The sequence below is a fragment of the Pteropus medius genome, unplaced genomic scaffold, assembly GCF_902729225.1.
Source record: "Pteropus medius unplaced genomic scaffold, Ma_sr-lr_union100, whole genome shotgun sequence".
In the NCBI taxonomy this organism is placed as follows: Eukaryota; Metazoa; Chordata; class Mammalia; order Chiroptera; family Pteropodidae; genus Pteropus; species Pteropus medius.
In genome coordinates, this window is record NW_024344371.1 from 9,357,555 (window position 1) to 9,372,071 (window position 14,517).

General features: G+C 37.3%; 1 protein-coding gene and 1 pseudogene across 12 annotated transcripts in view; one reads left to right on the forward strand and one right to left on the reverse strand.

Moving 5' to 3' along the window:
• Positions 1–14,517, forward strand: part of NPAS3 (neuronal PAS domain protein 3) — an 803,227-nt gene that overhangs the window by 209,242 nt on the left and 579,468 nt on the right. The window lies entirely within an intron of this gene.
• LOC120608670 (uncharacterized) lies at positions 3,556–3,674 on the reverse strand (annotated as a pseudogene).

Here is a 14,517-nt window from a genome sequence, read left to right on the forward strand (position 1 = left end):
TCCTATTTCTGGTGTCCCTATTATGCAAATGTTGGTATGCTTGATGTTGTCCCAGAGATCTCTCAAACTTTCCTCATTTTTTATTTTGCTGTTCCAGTTGGGTGTTTTCTGCTACCTTGCCTTCCAAGTCGCTGATTTGATCCTCTGCTTCATCTAATCTGTCAATTCTTTCTAGTATATTCTTTATTTCATTTATTGTATTCTTCATTTCTTACTGGTTCTTCTTTATGATTTCTGTGTCCTTTTTTATACTTACTATCTCTCTGTTGAAGTCCTCACTGAGATCATTGATTCTCCCCCTAGTTCACTGAACATCCTCATAACCAGTGTTTTGAACTCTGTCTCTGGTAGGTTGCTTACCTCCATTCAGTTTAGATTTTTTTTTTACCTGGAGTTTTTTCCTGTTTTATTTGTGGCATGTTTCTTTGTTTTCTCATTTTACTTGCCTCTCTGTGTTCGTTTCTATGTATTAGGAAGATCTGTTACCTCTCCCAGCTTTGGCCAGGTGGCCTTTAAATATAGTAGGTGTCCTGTGTGGCCCAGTGGTACAATCTCCTTGATCTCCTGTGCTGGGGTTTCTGAGCATGTTCCTTGTGTTAAGCCTTGATAGCAGTTAGCATGTCAGTGGATGGGATTGAGTCTCAGGCTGACTGGCTGTGAGGACTGGCCACGCCCACAGGTGCTGTGTGGGGGCTGACTCCTTGGAGTGGGATTCACCCCAGCGGGCATGTATACCTGTTGAGACCACCTTTTGGTTATGCCCCTTATAGTCAGGCGGTGCTCTGTTGTGTTCTGACACCAGCCTGCTGGTGTGTTGGTTCTGTGGTCCCTTGGGAAGGGTTCCCATGTGGGCCAAGTTCAGCTGCTGCCTTTGATTGCACGGGGCTACCTGGTAGGAACTACAAAGTGATCCCTGGGTGATTTCTGCTTGTGCTGGATCTGGAGGCAAGTGACGGAGACCACGCTATGAGCTGGGGCCAGTTGGCCTGGGGTGGCTTAGCAGAAGGTCTGGTGCACCTCAAAGCCTGAGGCTGCCTGTCAAATGCCTATAAGGCCACGCAGCTAAAACAGCCTTTGGGTGGTGCAAGAACTGAGTGTGATGGGGACCCAGGGAGTCACGGGTAAAGCAAGCAGAAATTATCCAGCTGTTGAGATTCGTGTTTGATGCCAGTGCCGGGTCTGTGGTCTTCTATAAAAGTCTCAGGAGGACACACTGCCCATCTCGGGCCTGAAGACACCTGAGATCTATTCAAGAAGTAATAGAGGGGAAGAGGGAGGGAGAAGGGGTAAAGAGGGTCAAATATGTGGTGACAGAAAGAAATCTAACTGTGGGAGGTAAACACAACAGTGTAAATATATATATGCCTTACTGTTAAAGTGTGCAGCTGAAAAAACGTATTGGATTTCGTTAACCAATGTCACCATAAAACAATAAATGAAATAATTAATTTAAAAAATCTAAACATGCTGTTAAAAATACTGTATCTTTAGGTGGGGCTGGTTGCCCATCTACAGGATTGTCTCTGGAGGTGTGTGAGCAGAAGCCTGTTCATTGTTGCTAACAGAGCCTCCTTCTGAGAGGGCTGAGTGGGGCTGGTTGTCTAGCAATGAGTCTGCCACAGTGGGAATTGGATGGGGTGGTGGGGCCTCAGGGAGCTATGGGTGGATCAGCCAATCTTACCAGGTCAATGTAGATTCAGCACTGGCCGGGGTGGGGAGGTTTCAGCACAGGCAAAATGGAGTCCATCTGTGGATATTCCAGACCTGGCAACAAAGGAGCAATGGTGGCTGTCCCTCCAGCTCTCGCCCCAAAGCTACACAGCCCAGTCTTCCCGTGTATGTGTCTTGCACCTCCCAAGCTGCTTACCTTCCAGCGGAGCCCAGGGTGAGTGTCTGTGAGCGAGTGAGTCTGTGCACGGGCCCTTTAACCCATTTCACATTTAGAAAAGAAAGTGCATTTTACATAAACACACTCTTTGAGGCTGAAGCACATCTGACTGGTTTTCAGTGTGAAATCTATTTTCTATCTCTATGAGTTTGCCTGTTCTAGATATTTCATATAAAGGAATCAGGCAGTATTTGTCCTTTCATGTCTGGCTTATTGGACTTACCATAATATTTTCAAGGTTCAAATATCAAAATTTCATTACTTTTTACGGCTGACTAATATTCCAATATATGTGTATCCCACAGTTGTTTTTCTGTGGATGGACGTGAGTTGTTTCCATCTTTTTGGCTGTTGTGCATAATACTTTAATGATCACTGGAATACAGGTATTTGTTTCTGTTTTCAGTTCTTCTGGGTATATACCTTGGAATGGAATTACTGGGTTATACGGTAATTCTCCATTTAAGTTTTTGGGGAACCACCAAACTGTTTTCCACAGCATCTGTACCATTTTACATTCCCACCAGAATGTATTAGTCTTCTAATTTCTCCACATCCCCACCAACACTTGTTATTTTCCGTATTTTTTTTACTATAGCCATCCTAGTGGATGTGAAATAATATCTCATTGTGGTTTGCATTCGCATTTTCCTAATGAGTTACTATCTTTAATATCTTTTCATGGGCTTATCAGCTATTTGTGTATCTTCTTTATAGAGAAGTCTATTCAATATCTTTGTCCACTTTTTATTTGAATTATTTGTCTTTGTTGAGTTTTAGGTCTTTATATATTCTGCATTTTAAACACATATCAGATAAATGATTCTCCCCTTCTATAGGACAACTTTTTATTTTTTCATTGCTAAATCCGAAGTCAAAGATTTCCCCCTATGTTTTCATTTGACAGTTTTATAGTTTTAGCTTTTATACATAGATTGTTGATTCATTTTGAATTCATTTTTTCATATGCTGTGATGAAAGGGGTCCAACTTTATTCTTTGTCATGTGGAAATCCATTTGTCCCAGTTCTGTTTGTTGAAAACACTATTCTTTCCCCTTCTCCATTGAATGGACTTGGCATCCTATCAAAAAATCAATTGACTGTAGATATAAGGATTTATTTTTGGACTCAACAATTCTATTCTATTGGTCTATATGTCTATGCTTAGGCAAGTGCCATACTGTTTTGATTACTGTAGCATTGTTTTAAGTTTTAAAACCAGGAAGTATGAATCCTCCAACTTTGTTCTCTTTTTTCAAGACTGTTCAGACTTTTTAAGACCCCTTGAAATTCTATACGAATTTCAGAATTGGCTTTTCCATTTCTTCAAAAGAGGCTATTGGAATTTTGACAGAGATTGAGTTAAAACTGTAGATCACTTCAGGTAATATTGACATCTTAGCAAAATTAAATCTTTCAATCCCTACAAATGCTGTCTTTGCATTTACCTGTCTATCTATAGACTATTTTTAGAGCAGTTTTAGCTTCACAGAAATATTGAGGAGAAGGTACAGAGCTTTCTCATGTATATTCTACCTCCACGTCCATTTATTTTTTAATGGAATTTAAATTCTTTTTTTTTTTTTTTTAGGTGAGGTAACCCTTGGTTGACCTCAGAGATCGCAAGGACCTTGTCAGCTTCTAATTTCTTATTTTTTATTTTTTATGCCTACAGTGTCTGGTCTTCCTAGGTGGTCTCCCATCCAAGTACTAACTAGGCCTGACCCCGCTTAGCTTCCAAGATCAGATGGGATAGGGCTTGTTCAGGGTGGCACGGCTGTAGACTAAATTATTCTTTACTTTCAGCAGTGTTTTATAGTTTCATATATAAGTACTTAACTTCCTTGGTTAAATTAATTCCTAGGTATTTTATTCTTTTAGATGCTATTATAAATCGAATTGTTTTCTTCCTTTTTTCGTTGTTCATCCTTGTTCTATAAAACTCAACAGATTTTTGTGTTGGTCTTATAACCTGCAGCTTTGTTGAATTAGTTTATTAGCTCTATTAACTTTCCAGTGAGTTTCTTGGGACTTTTATCTGTAGGGTCATGTCATCTGTGAACAGAGATAATTTTACTTTTTCCTTTTCAATTTGGTAACTTTTGTTTATCTATCTATCTATCTATCTATCTATCTACTTATTTATTTATTTATTTTTCTTGTTTAATTGCTCTGTCATGAAATTCCAGTAACATGTTGAATAAGCAGTGGTGAAAGTAGGCATCCTTGTCTTGTTTCTGATCTTAGGAGGAAAACTTTAAATCTTTCTCCATTATATATACTATTAAAGGTGGATTTTTTAAGTGAGCTTTTTCATGTCGAGGAAATTCCTTCTCTTGCTAGTTTTCTGAGTGCTTTTATTATGAAGGAGTGTTGAATTTTGTGAAGTGGCTTTTACACATCATTTGACAAGATCATGTGTGTTCTCCTCCTCCTTTGTTCATTTAATGTAATGTACTATACTGCTGAACCCCAGTTCAGAACTCTCAAAACATAGTAACTTTGCATTGCTGGGATAAATCCCACTTAGTCATGGAGTATAATCTTTTTAATATGCTAGTGAATTTAGTTTGCTAGTATTTTGTCGAGTTTCGGCTATATGAATTTTATTCATTGCCAGACTATCATTCAGGAATTTCTTGGATGACTCCTTTGGCAAGGCATTTCTATCACAGAAATGACAGAACTTCTGAATTGCTTATCTGAGTGAATCAAATTAAAATTAAATTTTTATAACTGTCCTTTGCACTTAGAGAATACAAAAATAATTTCGTCTATAATGTTAGAAATGTCATTCTAACAGGTAATGGGCTAAATGTCTTACTACATTATTTCATTTAAAAGGTAACAACCATTAGTATCATCATTTTACAAATGAGGACATGGAAATGTGGAGCTAGTAAATAGTAAAGCAAGGGCTGTTAGCTGCTTTTAGCTCTTGTTTTTAGTCCTTGACCTCTAATTCCTAACTCTACGTCTGACCTGAGACATAAGTCTGTTTACAACACTCCAGAGAAAGAATAATGCGTATATCTAAAGAATACCACATGACAGGTCTATTTTCATATCTTTATTTTCTATAATTCAGAACTCTTCAAATATAGCAAAAACACCAGTAATAGAAATTCATAGGACTAGAGTAATTATAGTTTTGTATTCTAATGTTATAGATGAGTGGATGAATTGGTGGAAAAAAATATTGAAGAAAATCTAAGAATGGCGTGAACAAAATCTTTATAAATCTAAATGCTCATGAATCAGTCTTCATCATTTCTAAACATCTTAGGCATTTTAGAGGACAGCAAGATTTCTCAGTAAAACAATGTGATTTTTCTATGTAAATGTTGCAGCATAACAGGTGTGTTGGCTAGTGATAAGATACTCTGCCAAGCAACAAATAAATAATTGCACATGAATCCCAGGAAGATGTTAGCCCTGAGGTATATTTGAATGTGATTTTTAAAGTGACATTCTATTTCTTTTTTTTTCAATATCAGAAATAGCTGCATACTCCTATCTTGAATGGTGATGTTGACACTCCTTTTCACCAAATACATTTTATTTTTAATGTTTTAAAATATATTGTGAAATCATTCATTTACCTCCCCTCCCCACTCCCTTTACCTGGATAATGTCTTTAAAATGTTTTTTTGGTCATGTCTCCATTAAGAAGTCTTCCCAAGTTTTCCAGTTCTTGGTTAGACACTCCTAAATCCTTCTATAGCACCCTATGCTTATGTTTTTGGGTATGAAAATTACAAATCAGGCATTATCACCCTGATTCGTTATTTTCTGTGTATTCATTATGTCCTCAAGACTATAAGTTCCTTCAGGGCTTGGTTTAACGGGGTAAGCTGGGCAGTTTCTTTGATGGCTGTCACTTAGGAAATGAGTAATATGTAAAAAATAAGTGAATAAATTTTCTGTGTTACATGCATATGATTCAAGCTGTTTCAGTTTAGTCTACCCCAACTCTAACAATTGCTATTCTTGACTTGGGAAAGTTACTGTTCAGTAAAACACTTTGCTACCCCTGCCAATTGGTAAATCTTAAAAGGATAATAAAAATACTTCATTTACTAACCTGAATGCATTGTATTTTCAGGGAGAAAAATGATACATGCTCAGTTTTTCCATGTCACTGACCAATTATTGAAGAATAGGGCATGAAGGCAGTTGGACTGTGACATCTGCCACGACCCTGATCATCAGGGTCTTTTTCACTGCCCTGGCTTGGTGTATGTTCACATCTCCCTCACTGATTCTGAAATAATATAGCTGATTTCAGAGCATGCCCTTCCCAGATGGACGATACCTCTCGGCAGAGATATTTATAACTTTAAGAGCAGGGCATTGGACATGATTCCTTTCTTACTATAATGTTAAATTATGATTGCTAAACATAGTCAAAATTAGTCATCCTGTGTTGAAGTATTTTTTTATTGCACAATTCTTGTAAAAATGCTCCATTGCACTGGCCACTGGTGGCTTGGAAGTGCTGAGTTTTAGGCATGGTGAGGCAGTATTTTTATATTCAGTTCTGGGTAAAGTATCTAAAATATCTGAAACAAACTGATTTTCATTTTTGAATAAATTGGTGTCTAAGATAAAAAATTTGCTTCAAATCCTATACTTTTCCCCTTCTTTTTGTCTACATCTCGACTCTGATCTCTTGCATATTTTGGATGACAAAAAAAAAAAAAGGAAATAAAGCAGGCAAGTGTATGAGCAAAATATCAAGTAATAAATATGAAGAGTCAAATTGAATGTTAATACAGTAGTGGGACCAGTTTGGGCCTGAATTTGTGTCAGTTGGTGGGAAACAGTTTAAATCAATTAATTCAACTTTCTAGAAGTCATTTACATGGTCAGTGTCAAAGTGAAAAAGACATGTTGGGAAGAAAATAGAGGAGTTGTAGGAGATGAAAACATAGGCAGGAATTTAAAAATCTTATTTTGTAATTGCAAAATTGGTTATTTCCATCTAGGAGTGATATTCAAAAGGTTTACCAGTAGATTGGCCTTGCCATTGACTCATCAGAACATAGGCCATTGCTGAGCAGTGTCCTAGAGGCCCATTACATTGTTACTGTAGGCAGGCACAGGGATGAGATTATTTAAAAACTTGTATTTAAAAACTTGTTTGGAAGTATAGCAATATTTTAAAAAATTGGTGGATCTGTATTAGAGCTTCCTACTCTCCATCTACATTCTTCAATAATGCTGGCACTGCCTGATAGTAATGAATCTCTGGAAAGGAGGGAAAGGAAGACTTCTTTGAAATTTATTCTGTGCAGTTGGCAGACAGGTGGTATTAGTCTTGAATAAATTAAACATTTCAATAAATGACTTTCTCCTATACATTTAGGAAATTTGACTGCATTGGGTATTAAGCGCATGAAGCCTAAATTTCCCCAATGCACAGTAACTCTATCTTTTATAGGAACAGAATCGTGGCCCTGCAGGAGACACTGGCAGAGCAGTTCTCCTGTGATTACTTTCAGTCCGACCCCTTGGAACTTCATGCTGGTCTCTAAACCTGGCTGTATTTGGTTTGTGGCCATTGAAAACCTAGAATATGGCACTATGAATCACTCAGTGGGGACTATAGAAAAAAGGGAGAAAAAGGAATAAGATTCTAAAGGAAAAATTGGAGGATTAAGAAAGGGCCAATGTCTAGTACAGTTCCAGATGTCAGAGAAGAGCATGCCAACTCTACTGGAAGATGAGCAACCTAAAGCCAGAGACACAAACGATATTTTTCTCAGTGATGCTTAGGGCACAGTGCAGTGTGACGTACAGTGCTTCTGAAAAGTGTGGGTTAAGCTGAAGAGAAAATGGTAGAACACGTTTTCTTAGTTTTGATTTCATGTCATTTCCTCGTTACCTTAATAGCCATCTTTAAGTAGGTAGAAATTGGAAGCAGGAATAAAGGAAAAGGGAAAAAATAATAGAGAAGAAAGTGACATGTATTGGCTGGAGTGAAGATGGTAGCTAACAGAAAAATCAAATCCTGAGTATTTTGAAGAATAATCAGAGAAATTAAAATATATAAGTAGAGCAAAGGTCATCAGGTAAGTTTGATATTTACGAAGAATACTTTAATTTGAGATTGGAATGATTTAGGGTAAGAGAAAATTCTTCATCTTTTTGGCTACTTTCCTTTTTTTGAAATCTTGTGACAACTTGATTAAAACATACAGTCCCCTCAGATGTTGCTGAATTGTGAACTATTGAGTATGACTGAAAGTTGTCAATTCTGTTAAGAGAAAAGGGGAAGCACCATTTTACCTGGGATTTGCATTATCTTCCTTAACAATGTAGCTAATTTTGTAGTTAATCCTTGTGGTTTATAAAAATACACATATTCTCAATTTAGCTAATAACCTTCCATGTTTTAACTTTTAAGTAAAGGACAGGGTAGGAGTGAATGAAATGTTTTATTGAACACAATAGTGCTTATAAGTTGGAAATGGAGGAGTTAGCACATGGCTGTAGAATTGAGCCTAGGAAGTTTCATGTCTTGTCACCAGATCTATCATGAAAAACAGGAATGTTTTTGCATGCCACCACTTTAATGTCATAAGAATTCATAGTATACTTTCTTGTGAAAAATTATTCGATGTTCTAGCCTCAGTCTTTGAGTTGACCTCATGTGGCATTGAGGTAACGAATGAGGAAGATAGCATTGGAGGAGGTGATGATTTCAAATTGGACAGTCGGGAAACCAGATCAGATAAATCCAAAATTCTGTACTCGAAGATGACAAGGCCATTAGTATGAATGTGTAGATGTGTAATGGAAATATTGTGCAGTTGTGTATATTTATGGAAGCAAAAAAGGAAGGTGTGCTAGATGGAGGGAGAAAGTATTTATAGAGTTACTCATGAATATTGAAATCATCCATAATGGTTGGGCATTAAAAGGGAACAGTAATGTCAAATATTCAGATTGTATAGGTTCAAATATGGAGAATAGACATAAAACAGAGAAAGGGAATAGCTAAATATTGCATGGTGAGATAATAGGACACAAAGTCCCTCCTGTGTCATAATTTACTGTCTTTTGATTCAAAAATAATTTTGCTATAATTTCATACTTCTACAGTATAATTCGAAGAAACTGTTAATGTAATTTTAAATTTTATCTTTTCAACATTGAACAGTTTGGGAGGGTTATGATCAATAATGCTTTTATGTTGCCTAACTGGTAACTTGTTAACATTTTTATTTAATATTGGTGAAGTAAAAATTAAAATTAAATGACTGCTATAAAATGTGATTAGTGATTCAAGTGACAAAAATGAAATCTCTTGTCTGGGCTTACACATACGTGTCTTTGCCAGTTTTTACTGCATATAAATGGCAAGCAAACAACCTTCTAGAAATTCTTTTCTATCTAAAACCACTATTCACCTCTTTGACATAAATGCAGGCAAAATGTACAGTGCTCTTCCCTTGTCTCTGTTTCTCTGTGGTTCTGCCTTGGCTACCATATGTGTGTGGTTTTTCTCCTGGTAATTTAGTACATTATTTAACTATAAGAACTTTTTAAAAAAATCTGCCCGCACCCTGCAATTTGAGATGTATCTAGAGCATTCAATAGGTAATCAATAAATGATTGATGAGTAAAAATTTATTTGAATGAATAAATCATATTTATTTTTTCAGAAGATGATAGTTGTGTATGTGACATTTAGATTTCAAATTTACTTAACTGAAAGTGTTATACATTTTGTTTTTTAAAATACATCTTATATTTTTCACCGGATGGCTTCTTTAGTAACAAATATGTGAGGAGTTTGAAATTTTCAGCACCTTTCTGTAGGGTACCTCTCTGCTGTCTTTGTTTTCATGCTATTTCTTTAGTTATATCACATTAAGTAATAGCTCATAGCATAATTTATTTTATAAGTAGTTTAAATAAACTGCATCATTTCAATTGCCTTAGAAAACAAGTTAATGATTGTAACAGATAACAAATGCAGCAGTAAAATACATAGGCATATAATATTTACCTTCTGTTATTGGTATAATTTTATTAATCTAATAACATTTAATTTTTCTTGCTGTTGAATTTGATTATGTTAAGGGTGTAATCATTTTGAATGGTGGGTTTTTTTTTCCCACTCTAGGTTCCAAACTCTTTATACTCAATTTGTGATTGTCCATATGGGTGGGGATTTGGTCCTGTCCAGTGGTCATTTATAATTTCTTTCTCTGCTCTTTCATACCAGCTTGTTAGCTGGCTCAAACCTTCTCACCATTAAAACAACCTCTCAGCTATTTTTTCTTTCTTTCATAGCCAAGTTTCTCAAAAACAATATGTACTGAAAACTTCCACTTTTCTGTACTAATATTACTGTTCCCTCTGTCCCCCATTCTCTGACTTCAGGTAAATTCTTCTGGCAGTGACCACTTGTCAATATCCAGTGGTCTGTTTAACTCCTCATCTTTTGACTTTGTGGAAAACTCCCTTTTTTTAGAAAGTGTCTCTTTAATTTCAGTAATGCCTTTCTTAGAGTATCCTTCAAGCTTCCTTTAAATTGCCTTTATGGCTCCTTTTTTCCCTGCTATTCCTTTGTCTTTCAGTGTACTTTAAAAATTTGCCTTTGGATTTTTCCTGTTTCACTCTGTGCTCTCTCTGAGCCAGCTCAGCTAAGCTCAAGACTTAAAGGCTTTTCTGTCCACCTGCACTCCTCCATGACATCTGTTTCTGCCAAGTTCAGGCTCATATGATCTCCTAGCCAAGAGCTGCAGAGAGTCCTGATCCTTCCCTCCCCTAGACTTCCCGGGTAATCCTGTAATTGTACTCTTCTTGAATTCAGAGTGGTCTTCTTAACATGCACTAAAATCATGTCTCTCTATTGCTTATGATCCTTTAATGACTGCTTATTTATCTAAATGTAAAGGTTGAATTCTTTGGATGAGCTCTAAGGAATTCCATCGTCTTACCCTTGCTGAGCTCTCCAGCTTCATAGTTGGTTTCCCTCCACTCCTCTGAGCTTCAAGCCATATTTATGTGCTCCTTGAGTTGCCATACTGCTTTATGACTTCTCATTTTCCTCATCGTGCTCCTTTTGTTCCAATTCATCCAACTTATTACTACTGTTCTCCCTGAAAACTCTCATTTTTGATGACTTGTCTGAAGGACTCTTTATCCAACGAGCTTTCCTTAATCTGCTCTGAGATAGAATTGGCCATTGTCCCCTTTGTAGCCTCACAGCACCCTGAACTGTGGTTCCTGCTTTTTCAAAACTTATACTCTAGTCAGGAACAGTCAATCAAACAATTTGAATGTAGTGTGATTGGTATTCTAACTGGGAAGACTAGGGTGCTATAGACTTTGTTAGAAGGATACTTGACTCAGACTTCCAGAGGAAGCCGACTGCTGAGAAGGGATCTGAAGGATGAGTAGGTCTTATCTACGAAAGGGGGAAGAGGTGAAGGGGAATGATTCCAGACAGGAGAGGCCCTGGAGAGTAGAGTGAGACAGAGTTGTTGACCGATTTTCTTATGGCTGGAATATAAACCCAGGGTGTGGCATAGAGAAGAGAATAAGAGATTCTTCATACAAGTCCTCTAAAACATGTTGATGAGTTTGGAGTTTATGCTAAAGGCAGTGGGGAGTCACATAAGTTTTGAGTAGAAGAGAGACCAGAGCAGGAATGATCTCTCTGATTGTAGTAATGAGAAAAGACAGGGAGAGGGTTGATGAAAGGGGACCACAAAGAAGGAAGTTAGAAGGTTATTGCAGTAGTTAAGGAAAGATGATGGTGGCTTAGAGTAGGTGAGAGCACACATGGATAGAAATAAATTATAGCAATTCTTAGTAGGTATAAGAGAATTTTCAAGTGACTGGATATCTGAGGAAGTTAGTGTAAGAAGAAATAGAGGATGCTGCCCAGTGTTTTGAAGTGGACAGTGGGTGGTGCCATTTAACAAGAATAGACATCACTGGAGAGAGTCAAGCTTGCATGGCAAGATGAAGATCTCAGTTTTGTGTTTGAGATTCCTCCAGTGTGACATAAAAACAGAGCAGGCTGGTAGGCAGTCAGAAACCTAAAGGCTATCTTATTTATTCATTTCTTGTTACTGATAGTAACATTTTTGATCATGTCTTAGTCATCCTCAAATGCCTTGTAACTGTCATTAGTTGGTTTTCAAGAACGATTTGAATAAATGAATAAAAATGGAAATACACGCCAGGGTGGTCTTTCCTATCTATTCCTATCCATAAAAGGGTTGTATTTAGAATTTTTAGCTAATCAAGATTACCCTGTTAGCCTTTCTCTGAATTCTTATGATGAGTACTTATAGTTTAGCAGAAGAACCAACAACGATGATACATGCTAAAATATCGGAGATAAATGTAAGATCGTTTCACTTCTCAGTTCATGAACACATCTTTACTGATCCCTTGTTGGTACTGTTATCTGCTTTTTTTCTCCCTGAGATTCAGATTGTTTGTGACTTCAGTGAAGGTCTCACATAGATACTTAGGTACTATTTTGTGTTATTCGTGCTATGTTCAGATAATGAAAAATGACTGTAGCTTTAACGTCTAAGTAGTTCAGATTTTTGCAAGGTACACTTACCCACATAATGAGAAAATGAATCATGCTTTTCAAAGTGGATCCAATTGGGTGTCATTTTCTTCCTATATTTATATTCAGTTTGGAGCTAATCTGGCATTATCTCTAGATATTATAAAGGAAAAGTGGTAAGGATTCTTGTGTAAAAAATATTGCCCCCAAAATAGCAAATGTGTTCTCGAGTGGAGAATTTCTTGAGAAGTCTCTCTCTCTCCCTCCCTCCATCGCCCCCCCTCCCCCCTCATATAAGGGTCTTGTTGGACTGTGTTATAATGCTGGCCAAGGAAGAGTGCCACTTGGGGACGGCAGATGTTCTTTTTTGGTTTCTTTGTCAGTGAGGACACTGTGAGTCAAGATTAAGGCTTGGGAGCTAAATAATAGAAACCGAACTAGGGGTTTTTCTTCCAGCTAGCAATCCCCAAGGTCATAGACTCTGTCTTCAAAAATTCTAGAGATCTGAAGTGATTAAGAATTGAACTTCCTTATGTTTATCATACACCAGTAGGGAAGAAATCAAGTGAATCTGAGCACTGATGAGGAATGCTTGGGTCTCAGTCAAGGTAGCTGCAATCAGAATATAATTCAAGATGCTAGGATAGGAGATCACTGATTTCTACAGAAAGACAAGTAGAGACCAAAAATAAAAGTCACTCCTGATCTTTATTTTCAACTTTGCTTTGCAAATTAAGCCTCTAAAAAAAAAAAAAGGCATCGTTGATTGAGGTGAACCATGCATGCTTTTAAGTAACATTTTGCTGAACTCTCTCTCCAGTATAAGTATATCCTGGTTGTGCCTGTGCACTTGGAGATCTGTTTGCAATAATTATTTAAGACATTATCTCACAGCATTAACAGGTTTTGATGACTTTATTGTAGAGATAATCTGGTCCCCATGGATGAAATAATAGATTTGCATTTTTTGAGCAAAACTTTTTCATAGATACTTTCAATTATGATCCCTATGCTCATGACCCACAAATATTTTATTCTCTTACTAGATTTCCTTTCTGAGCTATATTCAGAATATCAATGTATGTAGGTGACCATTTTGAAGTCTTAGTGATAGCTCAGATTCTTCAGGTCTCAAACCAAACTCATAATTTGTTCCGCAAGTCCGATCAAGTTCCAGTGTTCCCTATCTCAGTGCCTGGTATCACCACCCGTTGAGGTATACAATCAGAAACCCTGGCTAGGAATGTATTCCTGCCACTGGCCTCTCCTTCATCTCCTATTCATCAACGAGCCCTGTTGACTTATTTTTCTTTAGTATTTCTAGACTCTGTCTTCCTCTTCTCATTTCCCTTGAGTTCACTCTAGTCCAGTGGTTCTCAAGTAGGGGTGATTTTGTCTCCAAGCAGTCATTTAGCAATGTCTGGAGACATTTTTTGATTGTCAAAACTTGGGGATCGCTACTGGTATCTACGGATGTTGCTAAACAGCCTACAATGCACAGGAAAGCCCCAGCAACAAAGGATTATCCAGTCCAAAACGTCAATCATGCTGAGGTTGAGAATCCCCTGCTCCAATCCAAGCCAGCATCTTCTCACTCCTGGATTATCACAGCAGCCTTTGAACTGATCTTCCTCTACCTAGTCCTTAAGCAATGCAGATCCAACTCCAGTGCCCTTCACAGCTTCTCATAACTGTTAGAGTAAAGATAACACTTTCTCAGGATGGTCTGGATGGCCCTGTAGAGTCTTGCCCATGGCCAATTCTCCAGCTTCCATTCCTGTTGCTCCCAGCTTGCTCTCTGTTCTCTAGCTGTATTGCCTTCTTTCTTATCTTTGTATGGGCTTTGCTCTTCCTGCATCTGGCTTTCATACACACTTCTCTGCCTGGAACATTGTTATCTCCACCAATATCTTATTAATTCCTCTTCCTTCTTCTTTAGTGTGTAGTTTGCACATCACTGAACTTGAGTGGCACTTTTTGAACTCTATTCTAGATTAATCTTCTGATCAAGTTCTCATAGGTCTGGACTTCTTTGTATCACTTCATTGTGAATTTGTTTCCCTTTTTAAAAAATGAATATGC